Raw genomic sequence first — 24,144 nt, 5'->3', positions numbered from 1 at the left:
AGTAAAGGGCAGTGTTTTTACCCTCTGAGACTCACTGTGAATTACTACTGTTGGCAGGGAGGATTGTGTCATGTGGAGGTCTATGTGTTCTTTGAGTAAGGAAATCTATACACCTCAGAGCACATCTTGGCTTTCTCTCTGAACATTTGGTTTCTTTGGAATACTAGTTTCTGAAAGGCCTAAGAGTTCGAAGGCTTCAGAGGCTTTCTTGATTTCCAGGTATGTCCAGGGCTTGTCCTTTTTCATCTTATACAGCTCTACCTTCCTCTCTTCGTCATGGTCTACTGAGCCTTTGGCTCTGGCATAAATGAGAAAAGACAGGCAGGACTGTCTTGTTGCTAAGCAAAAGCAGACAAGGCTGTCTTGTTGCATACTTTCATTTTATTCTCCAGTGTTGTAAATAAAACCATCAGATTGGACTTCAGGTGCTGCCCAGGATCAGTGCTCCATCCCTTTTCCCTACTCTTACCTTACAGCTTTTCCATTTAAATTTATTTTCATTTTCAATTTTTGTATTGGTGATTGAATCTAGGGCTTCAATTAGCTGAGCACTGTGATGTGAACCTATAAACTTTGTTTTTGGGGGAGGATGAGACTGCAAAAATTGTGTCTTCATGTCAACCCAGGCAGAATTCTGTGAGACCTCATCTGAACAGAAGAAGCTGTGCATAGTAGTGTTCACCTCTCATCCCAGCTGTGATGGGAGAGGAAAGTAGGAGGACTGAAATCCAGTTGCACACCTGAGCAGGAAATGAGACCCTGTCTCAAAAACAGAGCAAAAAATATACAGCTGTGGCTCAATATTAGAGTGTGTATCTAGAAAACATGAGGCCCTGAGTTCAAACCTCAGTACCATAAAAAAGAAGAGAACCAGTTATTTCTGAAAAGCTTATTAAAAGCAGTCTTTTTTAAAAAATGTGTTTTGATATTCAGGCTTGAACTCTGGGCATTGACATTTTCCCTTTGCGAAATTTTCACATAAGACTAAACTTCGTTTTTTTGTGATACAGGTCGAAACAGTGTAAAAATAAGTTGTACAAAACACTAAGTTGAAAATGAACTTTACAACTTTGGTGGGGGTGGAGGTTGGAGAGGGTATTTGTGGATGTGAGAGCAAATTAATGGTAGGGGGAAAACAAAGGAGGAAGCAACAATGATCTATAGGAAATGCACTCAGTACCTTGCTCATATAACTGTAACTCCTATGTCAAGCATTTTTACAGTAAAAAACATATTTAAAAAAACTTAACTTATACTATTGAGCCACAGCTCCACTTCTAGCTTTGTGTGTGTGTTTGTGTGTGTGTGTGTGTGTGTGTGTGTGTGTGTGTGTGTGTGTGTGTGTGTGTGTGTGTGTGTGTGTGTGTGTGCCAGTATTAGACTTGAACTCCAAGATTGGGCACTGTCCTTGAGCTCTTTTGTTCAAGGATAGTATTGTACCGCTTGGCTCACCACTCTCCTACTGGCTTTTTGTGGTGAATGAGATAAAAGTTTTGTGGACTCTTCTTGCCCCAGAAAGGTTTGAACCGAGATTCTCTGCTCTCTAATTCCTAAATGACTAGGGTTATGGGTGTGAATCATCAGTATATGGTAGGAGAAGGGTTCTTAAGCAGAAATAATGTGGATTGCTGGCCTTCTGCAATTTGGTGGCATGCTTTCTTTTTTAGAAAGGAACTCCTTTACTGGGAGGGCAGCAATTACTCTAGAAGCTAGGAAGGCAGAGGAAATGCAATCCCCTATCTCCAGAGGCAGGACCTTTGGCATGATGGTTGTAAGAACATCATGTTCTTTATCAGAGTAGATATCTATACTAGCCTGAAGTTAACACTGTTTTCTTCATCAGCTTTGTCTTGGTTGCATTAAATAAGAAAATTACTTGATAACTCTCACCAAAATTTATCAGATAGAGGGGGAAATGAAGCTTTAAAGTGAGGCATTAGACACTACACGACTATACCGGAAGGGGCAAGGAGAAATGAGAGTTAATAAATACTGATTTTTATTTAAATAAAATAGGGAGAAAACATGAATATATGTCAGTACTGGACAAGTGTGCTCAAAGCTTTCTAATAAACTAGCATTAAGGAAGTATTTTTATGATGCAGGACTGCTCATACTACCTGTGTAGTTTCTCTAATCCCTTCACTGTCCTCCCAAGCGAAGACACTGGCCCTCCACCTCAGAGCAGAGGATCTAAGACAATATCTATCTACTACTGGGCAGTGGAAGACCAGTCAAACAGCTGGTGAAGTGGGACAAGATGCTCTGCTCCTGTTTCCATCAAATTCTAGACTTTGCTGTATAGAATTCATAGATCAGGGGGAATGCTTGAGAATACCGCTGGACCTACGTGTGTGTGTGTGTGTGTGTGTGTGTGTGTGTGTGTGTGTGTGTGTGTGTGTGTGTGTGTGTGTGTGTGTGTGGTGTGTGTATGATAGTACTCATATGCCAGCATGGGGCTTCTTTTTGGGTCTCACAGGTAGAGTTAACTCCTTCTCCAAGTCTGTTGAAAAGATTTGTCGGTCACTGACTGATATGCAGCAGAGGAGGAAATGATCCCTGAATTCTCCACTGGTAGAACAGATGGATCCTTCTATGTGGTCTGATTTATACTAATGCTAGTGCTAATACTAACCCATGACTGGGAATATCAGCTGGCACTTTTTGTGCATTTTGGCACTAGTTTTTTTTCACATGGGTTAAGCAAAAATTCTCATCAGAATATCGTGACATAGTGTTAAGTATAACATGCTGTATACACACCCCCATATTTGGCAGCAGTCTTCATTATGTAAAGTGTACCATGAACTGTAGAGAAGTTCAATGAATGCTTCTCATGAACAAGATCCTTGGAGCACCTTGGAGCCAGCACCTTGGAGGAGGGACTCACAGGAGCTTGGCTAACAAGTTGGAGACACGTTGATGTAGATCCTGTGCCATTGTTGGCTACCTGCCTGATCTGGAGGGACCAGGGATTTGCTACCCTAGCACTGTCCCCCATGGCCTGGCCTGGCCTGGCCTGGCCCCACCCCAACCCCACCTAATCTTTGGCACAGGAAGAACAGTTTTGTCCTTTTGGCCACACATTCATCTGACACATAAGGTTGCTCCATAGAATTTCCAGAGGACACCAGGAAGATATTTAGAAGATACATTAACTGGGGTCAAAAGGGCAAAGACTTACTGTAGGTCTCACATTCGGTTAATAGTGGGGTTTATTGACTACCTTATCTATCCCCGAGGCAGTGGAGCCTCTGATCTAGGATTCTCACAATGCTCACTTAGAAAAATAATCTAGTAGATTCAAAAACACAGAAACAATTTTAAAAATCTATATGTAATATTATTTTTTATTCTTGAATTACTAAAATGCATGCAGAACCTGTCAATTCAAGAAGCACAAAATGGCAGATGGTGTGAGCTTGGCCCCTGACCCTCTACTGTGGCTCTCTTGCTCCAACCTGGTGTGACCACTGCTACTAGTTAGTTATGAATTCCTGCATCTAAACTAAATGTTCACAAAAGGAGACATTGTCCACAGCTACCAAAGGTCCACCAAACTGCAAGCTTAGAACAAGGCCAAATTTCCTTTCACACTATAGAGATTCAAACTTCTACACTCAGGTTCACAGCCCTGAGCTAAGTCTGTGCTGGAACCACATGACTGAAAGTGATAGCTTATAATTCACCAAGGAAGAAGTCTTCAATAGCTGGAAGTCTGCCCTCTGCCTTTCCCAATAGGTCACAGTATTAGATATAAGAACTAAGCAGTTACACAAGCCTTTCAGAGATTACTAGACATTAGGGTTTTACTTTTGTAATGCCAAGTTTTGCTTCAGATCAAATATTGGGCCTGCACAACAGCAGCAGCTCAAGTGGAAGTGATGTCCAGAACTTGTGTAAATGTCTCAGACCATTTGAATTTTTTTTTACTGAATTGTCTTTTTTTCCTACAATCCACACCTGTGGCCTAATGGGGGCTTTCTTACAGCTAGCTGACAGAAGACACAACACTGGATCTAGTTTACACCTAGTTCTGCAGACTTGTTCTGGAATATGGATGGCTGCTGCAGTCTTAGATTTACAAGTCCCCTTTCTATTCCCCTCTTTTCCCCCACACTCTCTGTCCTTCAGTGAACAATTCAAATGTAATTTGTTGAAAAAGAATCTTGGAAAATTGTCTTAACATTAAACAGTAGTGTCCACCTTTCAAGTCTGCCAATATTGTTAACACAGCTGGAGAATAAGCAAGATAAAAAGTAAATGTACATACAAATGCATACACCGACACCAAAACCTACAACACATAGACACACACATACACAGAGACACACAAAAAAACCACAGGACATATAAGCCTTGTTCTGTTAATAATTTAAACAGACAAAAATATGTGATGCAGTTAGGTAATCCCTAGGGTGGGTGCACATATGTGAGCGTGCATGCGCGTGCGCGCGCGCGCACACACACACACACACACACACACACACACACACACACACACACACACACACACACACTGCCAATCCTGGAGCTTGAACACAGGACATGTGTGATGTCCCTGAGATTTTGTAATGAAAGCTATCACTTTACTCATTTGTACCACAGCTCTACTTTGGCTTTTTGGTGGCCAATTGGAGATAAGAAACACATGGACTTTTCTGTCCAAGTTGACTTCAAACCACAATACTCACATGTCAGCCTCCAGACTGGTTGAACAATTTATATTCTTACTAACAGTGATAGAATTCCCTTTTGGCCACATCCATGACATCATTTAAAAAAATTTATTAGCCTTCCTTACTGGGGTGAGGTGGAATTACAGTATTGTTTTGGTTTGCTTTACCTTTATGTTCAGATTTTTTGAACATTTCTTCATGTATTTTTGGCCTTTCTTACTTCTTCTGAGAAGTTTTATTTTAGGTCATTACTCCATTTAGTAATTGGGGTGTTATTTGAGGGTTTCTTTGGAGCCAATTTTTTGTGCTCTTTGTATATTTTTTCTATTAGGCCCTTGTCTGATGCAAGCTCATAAAATTCTTCTCCCATTCTATGGGTTTTCTATTTAGCTTGTTATGTCCTTTACCAGGTAGACAAGTTTAAGTTTCATGCAATCCTATTTATCTAGTCTTTCTTTGATTTGTCGTAATTCTGGATCTTTACTTAGAAAGTTTGGACCTGTGTTCTAGGAGCCATGGTGTTTTGCCTGCCACTTCTTGTAATCATTTCATGGTGTCTGGCCTTATATTGATGGCTTGGGATATGTGGACAGCATTAATTTGATCTGCCTACTCTTCCTTGGTTCAAAGAGACTGCAAAGTGGTACCCTTTCTTAGTAATTTGAGGTGGTTCCTGGTGGTTTGGAAGGAGGATGGCTTCCCAGAAGCGTGAATATGGAAATCATAAGTGGTAAGCTAAGGCATTATTATTTTAATTACATATTTATTTGTAAGTACATAGAATCCTGATCAATGACACTTTTCTCATTATCTCCCCCATCCCTGAAACTCAATTTCTTCCCCTCAATTTTCCCGGTTTCATTGGATGTGCATTGACAAATATGACTTCTTTCACCTACTCCTACTTTTGAATTTTCAGTTTCTTCATATTCATTTTCTTGTACTGTTAGTTTTTTCCAAAGAATTACACAATTTAAAGTCTTTCTTACATATACTGTACTTTGTGCAATATGTTTATGTATATACGCACAAAACCTTGTATGTGTTTACTTGTATATTTAAAAAGTAGACCTATCTTCCACATGTGAGAGAAAACATGCATCCGGATTTCACAAAAATTTTTCCAGGTCTATTCACTACTTTACAAATGATGTAAAAATCTAATTGAAGAGCAAAAGTCCTCTGTGTATATATACCAAATTTTCTTAATCTATTCATTTGTTGAAGGCATTTGTGCTATATCTATACCTTGAAAATGAACTGTTATATGGGTGGCCTTCCTTTACCCTGATTTGTAGTCTTTTGGGTAAATGCCCAACACTGGTAGTTTTAGACCACAAGGTAGTCCTAGTTTGTTTGTTTTTTTAGTGTGGTTCAACAAGTTCACATTCCCACCAGCCCTGTTTGATGTTCCTTTGCCTGCACATCTGTGACAGCATCTATTGTATTTTTCTTGTGTGTATTGTTGGTAATGATCATTCTAAATTGAGATGGAATCTCAAGTGTTTTGATTTGCATTTCCTTTATGGCCAGAGAGTTTAAAGATTTCTTTATATGATTACTGGCCAATTTTATGTTTTCTGAGAAGTCTCTACTTATCTTGTTTGCCCATTTGTTAATTGGGTTGTTAATTCTTTGCTAGTATAATTTATTGAGCTCTTTGTATATCCTGATGTATAGCTAGTAAAGATCTCTCCTTCTTTGGGCTTTTATTAGCTTGCTAATGGTGTCCTTTACCATGCAGAAACTTCTTAGTTTGGCACAATCCCATTTGTTAGTTCTCTCTTTGAGTCCAGGCATTATTGATAGGGAACTCTATATTCCTGTTCAGCAGGAGCCTAGGATAGCAAGGCTTATACTCTTGGAACACTCCTTTTTAGATTTCGATCCTAGTGATGGACAGGTATGGTTGCCCTCATTTTACTGGGAGCAAGTTCAAAACCTAACATTTCCCTGATTCTTTAAGCCACATATCTAGTCAAATGACAGTATAGAAAATAGATTATTGTATAGTCTCAAGATAGGTTATCCTAGTGGCCTTCTTTTTTCACATTTCTTCCTTACCTCTGTACGTCTGGTGTACAATATGATGGTTACTGACCACATGGAGTTCCTAAGCACTGTAACTTGCAGTTTGTTGTATTGGTTTTGCTGTAAAGACAATGAGAACCATGGAGTTGGAACACTACATAAAAAGCAATTGGAGGAGCTACTTTTATGTTTGCTTTTACAGTCCTGGGGCTTAAACTCAGGGCTTAGACACTGTACCTGGGGGTCTTTTGCTCAAGGCTAACCAGCACTCTACCACTTAAGCCACAGCATTACTTCCAGTTTTCTGTTTAAGTGGCACTGAGGAATCAAACTCAGGCCTTCATAAATGTTAGGCAAGCACACTACCTCTAAGCCACATTCCAATCCCTTGGGTTATCTTTTAAATGCCAATTTTATCATGAGTTTCCTACTGTCTTGCTCATTCTGGCTTTGTACTGTGATCCTCAGATCTCAGCTTTGTCTAGTCTAAAAGTAGATGCAATAATCCTAGGATGCTGATTGACCTTAATTAATAGTTTATTAAGCATGAAAAGAATAATATTTCAATGGCGATATAATCAATACCGAAGAGTTGGTAGGGAGGTAGTAGATGTCATTCAATCATAGACATTTCTGGCACTTTTTACCAACATATATTTATTTGTATACCACCATCTGCCTATCTCAGCACATAGGAACCAACTGACAGCTTCATTGGCTAGAGGCTGCTGTGCTCACACTCACCCATTCATGAATTGGGCCTTCTAGGCCCTGAGTTCAGATCCCAGCACTGCCAAAAATTTAATCTTGGATTAAGAGACCGAGTGTGACACATGATTTCCTTTTGTGGGAGAGTCCTGGGTGTCAGGCATGATGGAGAACACATCTACAAATCTAGTTGCTATGTGACAGGATGTAAACAAAGTAATAAATGGTATAGGTGCCATCAAGTCAATAAAATAAACAATTTATAAATGAATAAAACAAGAAATAAAATGAATAACCACACCAAACACGATATGGACTGAACATCTGTATGGAAGTATAAATCGTACCACACCAAACATGATATGTACTGAATATCAGTATGGAAGTATAAATCCTACCTTTAAAATGTATATAAGAAGTAGGTTTTCCACGCCTGAGGCTTGAATTCAGCCCCTCTATGAGTAGGCAATGGCGGGAAATCCTGAGAAATTGTTTCTGGACCAGAAAGAGTCATGGAATGCGATGGAGCTCATCCTTGAATGAGTATTTCATGCAGGATGTGAGTAGAAAATGATAGGCAGAACTCATGTGGTATTGATTATTTGTAAAGAAGTGTCGATTAAGCGTGACAATAATCATCACATTCACGAAATGGAAGCATCTGGAAAGATCCAAGAATCAGTAGACACATGGTAGATTTTCCATCAGAGGTCACCGTCTCCCCTGCTCGATACAAATATGTACTTATTTGCATACTACCTTCAGCTTATGAATCGATGACGGCTGTGTGCTGACCCCTCACCCCCACACCTGGGGGCTCCATCTCAGGTCCTGGGAATGGCTTTGCTCCTTAGTGATTCACAGGCTGGTGTGCTCACATGGACCCATTTGCCAATTGGGCCTGCTAAGCCTCAAGTTCATATCCCAGCACTGCCAAAAGATTCATCCTGATGTCAGAAGCCAATTGTTGCACCTGTTTTCCTTTCCTGTGCAAGTCCTGGTTCTCAGCTGGGATGGAGAATGCATGGGACACCCTGTGGCCATGAGAATAGATTGTCATCCATGTCAGCCCAGTTATATCTGTCATCATATACTCAAGAAAATATGCAATACATCAATGAATAGCCTTCAAAATAGAATAACTACATGAAATGCACAATGCAGTGTTGCTACCACCTCCACCAGCAAGGAAGACGCGACACCGGACTCTTCTCTGCAGTTTATTCAGAATCTTTGAGTAATCTTCTGACCCCAACCCCGGGGAGAATTCCCCACAGCCTTAAGTACCCGCTGGGTAGCCAACCCTGATACGCCACGTGGGAACCACCAATAGGTTCAGGTGCGCAGAAGCAATCCAGATTCTTTGCCTTAGCCATATAAGGAGTTGTTTACCACGAGAGCACTCGCCATCGGGAAGGCGGAGGGCGGAAGCCGGCGCCATCTTCCAGGTGCGGCCTCTGGCAGCTCTCTACAGTTCCCCCTTTTTTGTTTAAAGAACACAGATGAGAACAGAGGTCTGAGCCCTGTTGTGCAATGCAAGGACTGCATACAAGCCTTCTCCCAGAGGGTACCTTCTCTAGGGATGACTCAGCCTGTCCATTGATTCGTTTTTCACAAGGACGGGAAAAGGCGAATCGAACCCGTGTGCAATCAAACATGCTCTCCTCGAGGGCAAAACTCATGCCTCTCGACTGCAGTACTTTGACTTTGCAATCTGTGTTCATTGTTTTAGGGTGGCAAGCCACGCTTGGAGGGACTGACCTGCTCCAATGACTGTAAAGGCTTGGGTAATCATGGCTGCACTGCGATGCTGAGAACCTCTAATTTGGCAAATGCACCACAGACATACCAAGGAGGCTAACACCAGAAGGCCTGTCAGGGCTCCTAAACCCGCCCATTCCTTAAGATGATTCATAGCAGTGGAGATCCATGAACATAACCCTTCCGCCAATCCGGCATCCACTCAGGTCGAGTTCACCATGACGATGGCAACCCTGAGCTGTTCCATCAGGCTGTCGAACTCTCCAGTTCAGTTACCTAAAAGATAACTAGACAACTGTTTAGACAAATTTGCAGCGTTTTTTAAATAGGTTTTTTCCTGGGCCTGAACTCTGGGCCTGGGCGCTGTCCCTCAGCTCTTCAGCTCAAGGCCAGCGCTCTACCACTTGAGCTACAGCGCCACTTCCGGCTTTTTTCTCTTCTTTTTGCTTATATGGTACTGGGGAATCGAACCCAGGGCCTCATGAATGCAGAGGAAGTGCTCTACCACTGAGCCACCTTCCCAGCCCCTCTCCTTAAGATGATTGGGTCATAGCATTAGGAGCATCCTCAGGCACAGGCACCCAACGAGGCATGCGGGTAACTAAAGCATATTTAAACTTTGAGGCATTCCAGCATTGGTTTACTGCACGAGGTAAGTTCTTCCATACTCACAATGAACAAAAATGGGGGATACACGCACACAGAGGTAGGCCTGTGAGTAATAGAAGATTTAGGTTTAACACTTTGGCCGCCGCAACCCGTAGCAGTTGCCACAACACCAGTCACGGTACCAGAACCCGAAGAGGCTGTAATCAAGGAAACAGTTATGCATCATGTCTTACGGGCATCGGTCTCGGGAACACAGACAGGGTTCCCCATCTCGGTACTGGCCTTCCCGGTTGCACCATCGCAAGGATGAGCAGGAGGACCATCACCCCCCGCATCTCGTGCCTCTTCACACTGGGCTTTTCTAGTGAGGCATTCAGTCACCCACACCGGATCTTGTTGGTCCTGAGGAAAAACACAAACAGAGCCTCGTGCCCATGTCAGTACGGGATCGGGCCCACGCCAGAGCCCTGTCAAGACATCCTTCCATTTTACCATACCTTTTGCTGGGCCATAAGGTTCATTATGTCTATCTGCTGCGGATTGACTCTGAGCATCCAAATTTAAAAAATTAATAGTAAATAAAGCAAGAGAAAGTCTTTCCTTTGGGGTACGGCCATGGCCAATTCCCCCCTTTTGTTTTTGTAGGCACTCTTTTATCGTGCGGTGAGCACGTTCCACAATGCCTTGGCCTTGGGGATTGTAGGGCAAACCATGTATAAGTTGCACCTCCATTTGATGACAAAAGGAGGCAAACTGTTGTCCTGTGTACGCAGGTCCATTGTCAGTCTTAAGTTGATAAGGTTTTCCCCAGGCTGCCCAGGCCTCCAAACAATGGGCAATAACATTGCATGCCTTTTCTCCACCTGAACAGGTGTCCACAGACACATGTATATATTTTTGGTGTCCAAACTCAGAGATGTGAGTCACATCCATCTGCCAAACTTTTAGCGGGAGCAAACCCCGGGGATTAACCCCAACACTAGGCGGATGCTGATAAATTACACATCGAGGACAGTGTAATATCACCTGTCTCGCATCGGCTCGAGAAATTTGAAATTTTTGTTGTAGTGCTTTTGCATTAACATGAAATGTTTTATGAAAGGTTTTGGCTCTGTCTAAGACAGAGCTAATAAATACCCATTCTTGTCTGGTCCATTGATCAACTACATCATTTCCTTTGCCCAGGGGTCCTGGCAGGCCCGTATGAGCCCGAATATGCAAGGGATAAAAGCATGATTTTCTCTGCCAAATCAACTGTTGTAATTGTTGAAACAATGGACCAACCGGACTGGAACTCTTAATAGGTCCGGCAACCTCTAAAACCTTGAGAGCATTAATAACATAAGCAGAATCAGATATTAAATTAAAAGAAAACAGGCATGCTTCAAAAACTTTTATAACAATTTTCAACTCTACCATCTGAGGAGCACCGGGCTGAAACTGGTGTTGTACCGGTCGTTGTGCCTCAACCATGTATACACCACATCCCGTTTTTGAGCCATCAGTAAATACATTAGGGGCACTTACAATAGGTTGAGAAGTCGTTACCTTAGGAAAGATAATTGGGTGTTCCTTGAAAAACCCCAAAAGGGGATGTTTTGGAAAGTGGTTGTCTATTTGTCCAGTAAAGCTACATTGTAAAATAGCCCAATCATCTATAGTAGCACACAAAGTTTGAACTTGATGGCTGGTGTAAGGAACTATAATGGTAGACGGGGCAATTCCAAAATACTGTAAGCATTGTTGAATTCCAGAGAGTGCAACACCAGCCACAGCAGTAGGGTAATATTCAATGGACTTGGCCAGTGATATTTTCGGGTGAATCCAAAACAACGGGCCTTCTTGCCACAACAACCCAGTAGGTTGAGACAAGGTAGGGAGTATACACAGGGTAATACTCTTGTCTTCCTGTATTCTCTGTAAGCAGGCATTTTGTAATCTCTCTTCTATCTTATGTAAAGTCTCTCTTGCCTCTGGTTAACTGTCTAGGAGAATCCAAAGCAGAGTCTCCTTGTAATATAGCATAAAGGGGTCTCAACTCATAATTTGGTAGCTTTAAATAGCTTCTACCCAATTAATATCTCCTAACAATTTTTGAAAATCATTTAAGGTTTTTAGATTATCTTTTCTCAACTCTACCTTTTGTGAAGTAACGCAATTTTTACATATTTTCGCTCCTAAGTAATCTATAACCTGGTCCTGCTGTACCTTTTCAGGAGCTATAAACAGTCCTCTGTACTTTAGCATCTCAATCAAATCCACATATGCCTTTTCCAGCATATGTTTACTCTTTGCTGTTAGTAAAATATCATCCATATAATGAATGCATCTTAATTTGGGATATTTTTGTCTAAGAGGGGCAAGAGTTTCATCCACATAAAGTTGGCACATAGTAGGACTATTGGCCATCCCCTGAGGCAAAACTACCCACTCATATCTTTTATCTGGCTCCTCATGATTGCAGGAGGGAATAGTAAAAGCAAACCTCACACTGTCTTGATCATGTAGGGGAATGGAAAAAAAAACAATCCTTTATATCAATCACAATAATGGGCCAAAAGGCCGGCAGGGAAGAAAGCAAAGGTAGGCCTCGTTGTATGGGGCCCATAATTTGCATCTGGTTATTGATGGCTCATAAATCGTGTAACAAACGCCATTTTCCAGACTTCTTTTTAATAACAAAAATGGGTGTATTCCACGGGGATACTGATGGTTTAATGTGTCCTTGGGTTAACTGTTCCTGTACTAATGTCCTGGCAGCAGTTAATTTTTCAGAGGAAAGTGGCCACTGAGGCACCCACACCGGCTCCTCCATTTTCCAGGATATGGGGATCCCTCCCCCAGTGGCCCCTAGGAAAAACCCAAGCCCTGCCTGTGGTTTCTCTGGTACACTTTAATAGGCTCCTTGTTCCCTCGTAGAAATTTACCTAGTCCAAAACTGGGGTGATAACCCATACGCACCATCATGTCCTGTGATGCAGGGGAATAGTCATTACTTAATTTAAATCCCATTTCTTTCATAAGATCTCTGCCCCATAAGGAAACCGGGAGCTCTAACACATAAGGCTGTATTATACCGGAATGTCCTTCTTCATCACTCCAGTGCAGCTGTCTCGCACTCGTGTCAGGGGCCTTAGCATATCCCAGACCTTGTAAGGTTTGGGAGGACGCTTGTACAGGCCATCCTGATGGCCAATCATTTCTGGCAATAATGCTCCTGTCTGCCCCAGTATCCAAAAGGCCCAAAATTTTCTTATTATCAACATTGAGTTCAAGAACTGGTCTTTGGTCCAAATCAAGAGACAGGAATGTTAAGTCTGTTCCCGTGGATCCAAAACCCCCTTTTCCTCTTAGCTTGGGCTGAGCCGCAAAATGGTCATGTAAACTGGGTAAAATCAAAAGCTGAGCAATTCTATCTCCTGGGGAGATGGCTAAAATTCCTTTAGGAGATTCAACCATAATCTTTACAATTCCAGTATAGTCTGGGTCAATCACACCAGGATGCACCTTAAGGCCCCGCAGAATTGTGGATGACCTCCCTATCAACAATCCCACCGTGCCAGGCTCAAGGGGGCCTTGGAAGTCTGTGTCAACTAACTGGACCCCCATTCGGGGAGTTAATACGAGTCTGGTGGTGGCACGGAGGTCCAGTCCTGCTGAGCCCGCAGTGGCTCTCCGCGGTCCTTGGGGTGGCAGAGGGTCGGCCACTGTTCTGGGTAGTAGCTCCTGTCCTGGTTCTTGACTGCCCCATATATTTGCGGGCCCTGAGGGCGGGGGCCCTGCTGCCCGTTTTTTGAATGGGCCTGCGTTAAGGTTCGACCGTTGATGTCTTTCACAGATCGGCATTCAACTGCCCAGTGCTTCCCCCTTTTACATCTAGGGCAGGCTGCTTAGGCTGTTGTCCCTTTCCTGTTTCTATCACACTTCCTCTTTCAGGGCAATTACGCTTTATGTGTCCCATCTTGCCGCATCTAAAGCACGCACCTGAGCCTCCCCCTTTCTTCTGGGTTAATTGCACCACAGCAGCAGCTAATCCAGCATTAGTTAGTGGTCTGCCCAGCTCTGCAAACTTTCATCCATGCTTCTAGTCCCCTATTCTTATATGGGGTTATGGCGGCTCTGCATTCCTTAGTGCACTGCTCATAAACAAGCTGTTTAATTAATGGCATGGCTGCATCTGGGTCACCAAAAATTCTGCCAGCGGCCTCGACCATACGGGCAACAAAGTCTGAAAATGGCTCCATAGAGCCCTGCAGGATTTTGGTGAGATTGCCACTCACCTCGCCTTTATTTGGTAAGGCCTTCCATGCCTTTATGCCAATTTTATTGATTTGTTCATAAACTTGAACCGGGTAGCCTATCTGCTGATTGGCGAATCTCCCCTGTCCAAGCAGCATATCTCTGTCCCAAGCTGGGTTTCCCCCAGCCTGATTGGCCGCAGCCTCTTCACTAGCAAATTCAATCAAAAAGGCCTTCCAATCTAAATACTGACCTGGGCTCAAACAAGCTCGTGCGAGCCCACTCCAATCACCGGGTGTCATGCAATGTCTGTTTAGGGCCTCCACCTGGGCTACAGTAAAGGAAGCTGTGATTCCGTATGTCCGCACAGACTCAGCTAAAGATTTATAACCTTAAAATCTAAGGGTTCATGATACCGCTGTCCCTGTGGATCCTGAAATATTGGACAGGGTAGATGTAACTCGGTTCTGACCGCTTTCCACACGCCTAGGCTGAAAGAATAGCCGGGGCTACCACTTCCGGGGTCCTCCGCATAGAGTGGAGGGGCCAAAGGTGTGGGGTGGTGCACAGAGGGCGTGCATTCGTCTTTATCTGGGTCTTCTCTCTCCTTCCCTTTCCTCCTCTTTCTTATCTTTGTTTTTTCTATTTGTTCTATGAGTGATTGTAGTTCCTCTGAGTCTGTAGACTCAGAGGTCTCTAGTTCGGCAAAATCAGGGTATAACCCCCCCCCCCCCGCTCTCCTCCTTTTCGCTGTCTGCCCTTTCTGATCTTTCTTCCTGCAGCATTTCTAGGGCGGCCTGACCATTCTCTACCACCTCACTGCAACGCTAGTCCTCGAGACAGCCTCTTATCAGTTTCCATATTGGTCTCACTCCGCTCTTAAGCGTTCCTTCTTCAGAGGCAAAATCTAGGTCCCTCCCTAGTTTCTCCCAAGAGGCCACCGTGAGGCTTCCGGAGACAGCGAACCACGGGGCAACGATGTCACATTCATTCAAAAATCTCTCTAAAGTATTCTTTTTTATTTTTAACTTTTGTGAGTGCAGTAGCTCATTGAGAGCCAAAAGAATTGGGTGCGAAGAAGAAGCGCCCATGTTTTAAACATTTAAAGCTGGTAAACAAACTTTTACTTTCACTTTTGGCTACTGTATTGACTAGCCCCGGGTTCTCGCTCTTTCCCTATCTTACAGAGAAGAGCAAAAATCCCCCCACTCTTGTCGCGGATTCCCCTTTTACCTGGGAACTTACCAGTGCACCACCCTGACCGCAGAGAGTTCTGAGTCCTCGTTGGGGTTATGGCTGAGTCCCCGTACGGGCCACCACGTGTCGCTACTGCCTCGAACAGCAAGGAAGACGCGACACCGGACTCTTCTCTCTGCAGTTTATTCAGAACCTTTGAGTAATCTTCTGACCCCAACCCCGGGGAGAATTCCCCACAGCCTTAAGTACCCGCTGGGTAGCCAACCCTGATACGCCACGTGGGAACCACCAATAGGTTCAGGTGCGCGGAAGCAAGCCAGATTCTTTGCCTTAGCCATATAAGGAGTTGTTTACCACGAGAGCACTCGCCATCGGGAAGGCGGAGGGCAGAAGCCGGCACCATCTTCCAGGTGCGGCCTCTAGCAGCTCTCTACAATGCAGTCCACACACGGATGTGAAAAGGCATCCCATGTTTCAATGATGCATTGAGGACTATTGTGGCCACCCTGGGGATCAATCTCTGTTCCTCGGAATGGCCCAGCTCCTTAGTGGCTAACAGGCTGATGTACTCACGTGGACCCATTGGGCAGTTGGGGCTCCTAAGTCCTGAGTTCTTATTCCAACACTGCCAAAAATTCACCCTGATGTGAGAAGCCAGTAGTTGCACCTGTTTTACTGTGCTGTGCAAGCCTAGGTCTCAGCTAGGATGACGAATGCATAGGCAACTCTAAACTCAGGGGAATAGGCTATCATCTAGGTCACCACAGTTATATCTGTCATCCTATACTCAACAAAATACACAATACATTAATGAATAAGACACAAAATAAAGAGAATGACTATACTTTACTCAAGTTGCTGCCCACCCATGTATGGAAATACAGATCCTCTGTTTAAAATTTGAATTTATGACTATATTGGCCCCCACCAGGGCTTGATCTCAGGTCCTGGGAACAGCCTAGCTCCTTAGTGGCTCACAGGCTGGTGCGTTCACCATGACCCATTCAACAATTGGGCCTGCTAGGCCTTGAGTTCAAATCCCAGCACTGCCAAAAGAATCACCTTGATGTGAGAAGCCAATCGACCCACCTGTTTTACTGTCCTGTGAAAGTCCTGGGTCTCAGCAAAGATGGAGAATGCTATAAAGGCAACTCTATAGCCATGGAAATAGGTTGTCATCCATGCCAGTACAGTTATATTGGTCACCATGCTCAATAAAATACACAATATATCCATGAATAAGACACCAAATAAAAAGAATAACTCCACTGAATGCAAGATGCATACCATATCTGTAGGTAAAGAGTGATCCTATGTTTAAAAAAGGTGGGCTTGTTATTTTGTCCAGTGCTAAGGATTCAAATTAGGCCCTGGACCAGGCCTGACATTGTAGTCTTCAAAGATGGTGAGCTTCCTCTTCCCTCACAGTAAAACAGAGCTACCCAGACCTCAGTTCAAATCCCAGCACTGACAAACGTTTCATTCTGTTGTCAGAAGCCAGTCGTTGCACATGTTTTCCTGTCCTGTGAAGGTCCAGGGTCTCAACTAGGATGGAGAATGCATAGGCAACCCTATATCCATGGGAACAGATTTTCATCCATGTCAGCAGTTGTACCTGTCACCATACTCTGTAAAACACAAAATACCTCCATGAATTAAACACAAAATAAGGAGAAGTGCACCGAATGCAAGATGCTGTGCACACATGTGTGTAAATATAAATCCTATGTTTAAATAATGAATTTATGACTATCATGGCCCACCCTGGGGACCAATGTCAGATCCTGCGAATGGCCTAACTGCTTAGTTGCTCACAGGCTGGTGTGTTCACCTTGAACTGTTTGCCAATTGCTATTGCTATGCCCTGAGTTCAGATCCCAGCACTACCAACAATTGGATCATGCAGTAAGATGCCGAATGTGAAACTTTTTTCCCTTTTCTCTGGGAGTCCTGGGTGTCAGGCATGACAGAGAACACGTCTACAAATCTAGATGCCATGTGATAGGATGTCATCAATGTAATAAATGGAATGGGTGTCATAATAGTAAAAATCAATGGTAAATAAATGAATAAAACAAATACAAGGAACAACCACACCAAACGTGTATGGACTGAACATCCATAGGTAAGTACAAATACAGTCTTTACAATGTATATAAATAGTATGTTTTCCAGGGCAGGGGCTTGAATTCAAGTCTAGAGTTCAGGCCTGACTTTCTTATCTTCAAGTATTGGGAGCTTCCCCTTCTTCCACAATGCTGTAAATTTACCCAGAACCTGAGTTCAAATCCAAAGCCTGACAGAATAAATGAGGTGAATTTGCTCTGCAGGGGGCTTCAACTCAGGTTGTGACAACTCTGCCTCAGCTTTGATCATCCTATGCTGGAGTGTAGCCACTGGACCCACAGTTGATCCTGGGATCCTAGACCCCCAGGCCTTGTGTGAAAAAAAAATGCACAGAAAATATGCGGCAAGATGGTCTTTTTACATTTTCTTCCTTTGCACGGTGACCCTCCTGGGTCTGAATGACACTGCTGCAAAGGGTACTTCACCTTGCATTGCTGAAGATTGGTGGACTATTGGGGAAGCCATAGGCCCACGCAGCAATGTAGGCCCTGATTTCGAAACCCCGTCCTGAAACCAACCAGTGGCAGGAGATACTGAGACTCGTTCCCATCCATAGGAATAACAATGGAATGCTATCAATGTCACCGTTGAATGAGTTGATCGTGAATGATGCGCAGGAGACTGAGCATGATTTCAGGAGACTGATTTTATTTAGTATTTATGAAGCCTCAAAAGAATAGTATTACTTACAGGAATGTGATAATTTCAGGACACTGATTGATTTACTTATTAGTTTGTTAAGGATGAAAACAATCACATTAATTACATGGAGGCATAATAAATACCTAAGAATTGGTAGGAATGTAGTCTATGTAACAGTATAATAGATAGACATCTCTCGCACTGTATAAAGATATATATTTATTAGCATACTACCATCTGCGTGTCAATCTGTTCTTGTTTTGTCAACACCTGGGGCTCGATCTCAGGTGCTGGGAACTGTGTGTCAGCTCATTTTGCCCCAGAATGGCATGCAGACACTCACCCATCCCTGAACTTGGCCTTGCAGGCTGTGAATTCAGATGCCAGCACTCCCAAAAATGAATTGTGGAGTAAGAAGCTGATGGTGACACAGGTTTTCCTTTTCTGTGAAAGTCCTGGGTGTCAGGTATGAAGTGAAAAACATATGCAGACCTATATCCTATGTAATCAATGTAATCACTCTTCTATGTCTCATAATAGGCAATAAAATAAACAGTCAAGACATGAATAAAACAAAAAGTAAGGTGAATAACTACACGGAACGCAATATGTAGTCAACATATGTATATAAAGATAAATCATATATTTAAGATATACACAAATTTCAGGCCTAAGGAACAGACTTGAATTTCTTGACTTCAAGGAGGCAAGTTTCCCCCTTCCACACTGTGCAACAGTGTTACCCAGACCATGAGTTCAAATCCCAGGCCTGGCAGAAAAAATGGCACCTTTATGCTATGTGACGCCCAGTTCTTAGGTATTCCATTATGCCTCCATTTAATGAATGTAATAGTTTAAATGCATCATAAAGTATTAATTAAAATTGATCAGTGTTCTATAATATAATTGTGTGTAATTTTACCCTAGAATCATTCAAGAACTGCCCATTTAATCATGACATACATCACATTCCATTGGTAATCATATGAATAGGAATGAGTTTCTTAGGATCTCCTGCCATTTGGAAGTTGGATTCAAACTGTGGGCTACAGCTCCCACCTCTTCAACCCGACGGTAGGGAACTCAACGGTCTGTCCAAGAACATCAGAAAGACCAATGATTAGTCAGGCTCCAGTGGCTCTCAGCAGTCCTCCTTGATACTTACAAGGCTGTGATAGGAGGATCATGGTCAAAGTCATCCTGGGCAGCAACGTCGTTGAGACCCCTGTCCAATTACAAGTGCCAACAAAGCCAGAAGTAGAGCCGTATGGCTCCAATGGTAGAGGGCTAGCCTTGAGCAAAAGCAGCTCATGGACTGTGTCCAGATCCTGAGTTCAAGGACCGGGACTGGCAACATACAGACATACACAACAATCTGTGCAGCCATCTGGCTAAAGCAGATCATCCTCTTTTCCCCAACTGTATTGGACAGAGTTTCCTGGGAAAGGAGTTGCTGTTATCTTGACTCCATCCATTTGCCTGCATCACAGGATTCTGGCCACACCCCTATTCCGGAATGGTTCTTTTTGACCAACGGGATACAAGAATGGTGGGCACGCCCACATTCCATGTTGCCTGGTAGCACCTGGATACTCTCTGTTGGTTGACACCACTAGCAACAGTTGAAGAAGGTAGAGGTGGCTGAGTGGTGATCAAGAGACTCGAGGCCTAGGAGGAGAGGCCTTGCTCAGCCCCACCACATGCTTGGCCGGGCCCCAGCCCCCTCCCCTCTTTCCCTCTGGAGTAGCGTTTCAAACCTGGTGCTGCTGGCTCGGACATGAGGTGCCTCTTGGAGTCCTCAGGTAATGGTGCATCACCACCCGGTTTGCAGCCCTGACCTGGTCCTGACCCCCCTCTTCTCTGCTCCAGGCCTGAGTGTCCACCAAGGCTCTGCCAGCATTGCTCGCCCCACCTGGGGCAGCGACCAACAGCTTCTCCTAGCAGCACATGTGAGTGGCTGCCTCACAGGACCTCACCCTGCGACCCCATTCCCCCCCCCACAGACCTAGACCTGCGCCTCCCCCATGCCCAACAGTCCAGCCAGGACTCTGCCACAAATGCACCCCAGGGGTGAAGGTGTGTGTTGGCCCGACGATCCCACCCCCATCGCTAGTGGCCAGTGTCCCAGGAAACAGGGAGATACAGGGTTGAATGAGGAGTGGGCACTACAGAGCTCCTGGCCTGGAGCTGTGGGAGCCACACAGCAGCACATCTGCACCCTTTCTCTCCCCGGTGGGAACCTGGTGTCTTTAGTCTGAGTTGGGGAGAAGCATGTCCACACCTGCCTTCTGGAGTCTTTTCCTATTTTCTGGGGGTGGGGGTGTTGAATGCAGAAGATAGGCCCCGCTTGCTGTGTGAGCCCTTGTCTTCTGGGCTCAGTCACCCTTTCACCAGAAGAGGGTCTCAGAAAAGCCCGGTAGGGAGGTGAGGTTGCTGGGGGGTCATAGCAAAAGGTGAATATCTGGGAGCAGTACCCTCCCCCCACACATACACCCAGCCTGTCCTCCCCTCCTCCAGCTGGCAACAGTTCTTATGGAGTGATCACATTTCCCAGCTCTGCCATCTTCTGCTGGTACTCCTGGTCCATCTGGTCTCCAACAAACTCAGGAGAGGCACTGCTCTGAGTCTGTGTATATGTGTGTGTGTGCGTGTGTGTGTGTGTGTGTGTGTGTGTGTGTGTGTGTGTGTGTGTGTGTGTGTGTGTGTGTGTTTGTGTGTGTGTGACAGAGAGAAAGAAAAAACAGAGACACAGAGACAGAGACAGAGAGAGAAGGAGAGACAGAGAGACAGAGAGACACAGAGAGAAAGACACAGAGAAAGACAGAGAGAGATCATCTTTCTCCTTGTATAGACTGACTATGCTCAGGTGAGTGATCAGTTGGTAAATTGCAGGTGCTGCATGGACGAGTCTTCTGTCACCGGTCTGGATGGATGTGTGTGTGTGTGTGTGTGTGTGTGTGTGTGTGTGTGTGTGTGTGTGTATGTGTGTAGAAGTGGGGTGTAACAAGGAGGCTGGATGCTTTGTTAACTTCTACCTGCTATTTTTGGGGAGTGCATGGGCTTTGAAGGTGAGTTCTGGGTGCCTGGAAGGGTGAGACGCTTGAAGGGGACTCAGCACTATTTAATTACAAGAACAAGGGATCTCTGTGGCCTGGAGCTGTGTACTCCCTTGGGCCTGGTTGGTGGCTTGCCAGGGGGACAAAGATCATGGCCAGTACTTAGTGAGGATATGAGCCCTGCTAGTATGTAGAGCAACAGCGTAGGTCAGACTCTAGGTCTTCTCATCAGGATGTCTGATGGGAGAGGCCAACCCTATTTTAAGTCTTCAGCTGTGATCTTCAGATCTAAGCCTCCTGATTAGTAGGATTATAGGCATGAGCTCTGGCACTGGGCCTCTGGTTCTTTCTGGTATATTAGAGTTTGACCTCAAGGCCTTAGGCTTGCCAGTCATGTCTTCTACCATGAAAGCCAAGCTTTTCTGTCTTGGGCATTTCCGAGATGGAGACTTAATATGTGCTCAGGCTGGGCTGGATGGAGGTCCTCCTATCTGTGGCAGGCATGCGCCACCAGGCCTGGTCCCCTGTAGTTGGGATGGTAGACATGTGGAGCCATGCTTAGTCATTGATTTATATGGATTGTCCCTAACTCAGTCCATGGCAGCCAATTCATGACCACAGGTGAAGCTCTGGGTTAGGCCTCGAACATAGGCCCTCAATCTCCTCATGGGACAGTTGTCAGGAAACAATGGATTAATACAGAGGGCTCTCTGGAGAGGGCCAGGCACAGAGGGAGCTGCTGTCAGATACGGTTCTCAGGAATTCTGTGAGCATATGACAGAAAGTTACCTGGAAAGGGCTATGATGGGGTCTGTTATTTATCGTGCAACAGGTGTGGGATTATGAAACAAAACATGGCTGTCTTTCTTCATTACCCTACCCACCTGAGGAAGGGGATCCTTTACTGTATTCAATTTTGCCCCTGGGGAAAACGAGGCATGGAGAATACGGGTGACCTACTCATGACATCCTGCTAACAGGAAGCTCAGCCTAACTTCTCTGCCATGCTCCCTAGGACAGTGGGTGCTATTCAGTCCACGTCTTGTGGTGCGAAGTCCACTTCTTGTCAGTCGTGGGGCATGAACTCTGGGCCTGGGCGCTGTCCCAGAGCTCCTCAGCTCAAGGCTAGCATTCTACCACTTGAGTCACAACACCACTTTTGGTTTTCTGGTGGTTCTTTGGAGATAAGAGTTTCACAGATGTTCCTGTCCAGGCTGGCTATGAACCATGATCCTCATATCTCAGCCTCCTGTGTAGTTAGGGTTATAGTCCTGAGCCATCGGCACCTGGCTTAAGTGTAATTCTGACCCTCTCTCTCTCTTTCTCTTTCTCTCTCTCTCTCTCTCTCTCTCTGTGTCTTTGTTTCTGTATTTCTCTGTCTCTCTCTCTGTCTCTCTCTCTGTCTCTCTCTCTGTCTGTCTCTGTCTCTGTCTCTGTCTCTGTCTCTGTCTCTGTCTCTCTCTCTCTCTCTCTCTCTCTCTCTCTCTCTCTCTCTCACACACACACACACACACACACACACACACAGAGGAACTTATTGAATGGGTGCTGGAGGAGGTGGTCCAGCGTCCCCATGTTGCTGGAACCAAGGTGGCCTTCTCATTCTGGAGGTGGGCTGTGGGTTAGGAGCTCTCTCGCTCAGTCTGTTATACCAGCTTCATGAGGTAAGCCCCTCTGTGCACTGGCTAGACCATAAGGTTATTCATTTTCCATCTAGCCTTATTGGAATTAGTATTGTGTTCTACGTCCTTTTCTGGCAAAAATTTCTGGCCAAAATTATGATACAAATTTATGGAATGAAAATGTAATACCATCTTAAGAAAGTTATTTAGGGCTCTGGGAATGTGGCTTCATGGTACACTGATTGCCTAGCATGCATGAAACCCTGGGTTCAATTCCTCAGTACCACATAAACAGAAAAAGAAACACTGTAAGTGATGCCGTGCCTCAAGTGGTACAGTGTTAGCCTTGAGAGAAAACAAAACCTGAGGAATAATTCCCTATCTCTGAGTTTAAGCCCCAGTCCTGGCAAAACAACAACAACAACAACAACAACAAACATTTAGTTAATAAATGCAAAATAAAGAGCCCATACTTGGAATATATAATTGCTCTTTCCATACTGATTCCTGACAATAGTCCCTAATTCATGTATTTTACCTATATTAGGATACTGTGTTATAAAAAAAGAAGTTTTGTTCATTAGGTAATGGAAATTAATACCAGGAATGTGCTTAGATGTCAGGTGAAGATTAATTCTGGAAATTCAAGGATTCCAGACTTTTGAGTGGTCACTGCAAATCACAATGAGAAGGGTAGTCTAAGTGAGATTTGGGAAACTTTTTGGCCGGTCATGGCACCAAAAAGCAAAGGCTAATTAACAGTTGTGACAGAAGAGAAAGAGGAACTCCAGATGGAAGGAATAAATGATAGTAACTAAGGTATAGCAGAAGCCATTCCAGGAAGCCATTTGTGGTTATTGAAGAACTAGTTATCAACTAGGCTTATTCTTCATTGTCTTTAGCAATCTAAATCTCTTAGGCTAGTTCTTAATCTCTGTGTGATAAATGTATCTCCTTATTTGCTGTTCTTTCATACCTGATTTCCCTTGCTCTCTAAAAATCTGTCTTTCTCTATTTCCCTATGAACACTACCTGATACTAAATACACCTACACAGATGGAAGAGGATGCTAATGTAAGGGTCCCATAGCTCATGAGTCATTAATGTAACAAAATGGAAAATGAGGACATATTTATTTTCTTTTAATTTAATTTAATTTTATTTGAGAACATGATGTACAGAGGGGTTACAATTACATTGGCAGGATAATGCATACATTTCTTACCAAGCATTGCAGCCTCATCCTTTGTTTACCCTTCACCTCCCTTCCCAGCCTCCCCCTTCCCCCCACCCAATCATACCCACCTCCCCCCCACACCGACATTGTAAAGATTGCTTTGACATGACATTTTGTAATTCTTGTTGCAACAGGTCCACCTGAATCCTTAAGCGACTAGTTTGTCCCCATCTCCTCCACATGATATACTGACATCAAATAAAGTGAAAGCGGGGGTTACACTGTGGGGGAAGGAC

The sequence above is a fragment of the Dipodomys merriami genome, unplaced genomic scaffold (assembly GCF_024711535.1).
Source record: "Dipodomys merriami isolate MVZ:Mamm:240054 unplaced genomic scaffold, mDipMer1.0.p SCAF_338, whole genome shotgun sequence".
Lineage (NCBI taxonomy): Eukaryota > Metazoa > Chordata > Mammalia > Rodentia > Heteromyidae > Dipodomys > Dipodomys merriami.
The sequence above is the reverse complement of the archived record's forward strand: the minus strand, read 5'-3'. Positions refer to the sequence as shown.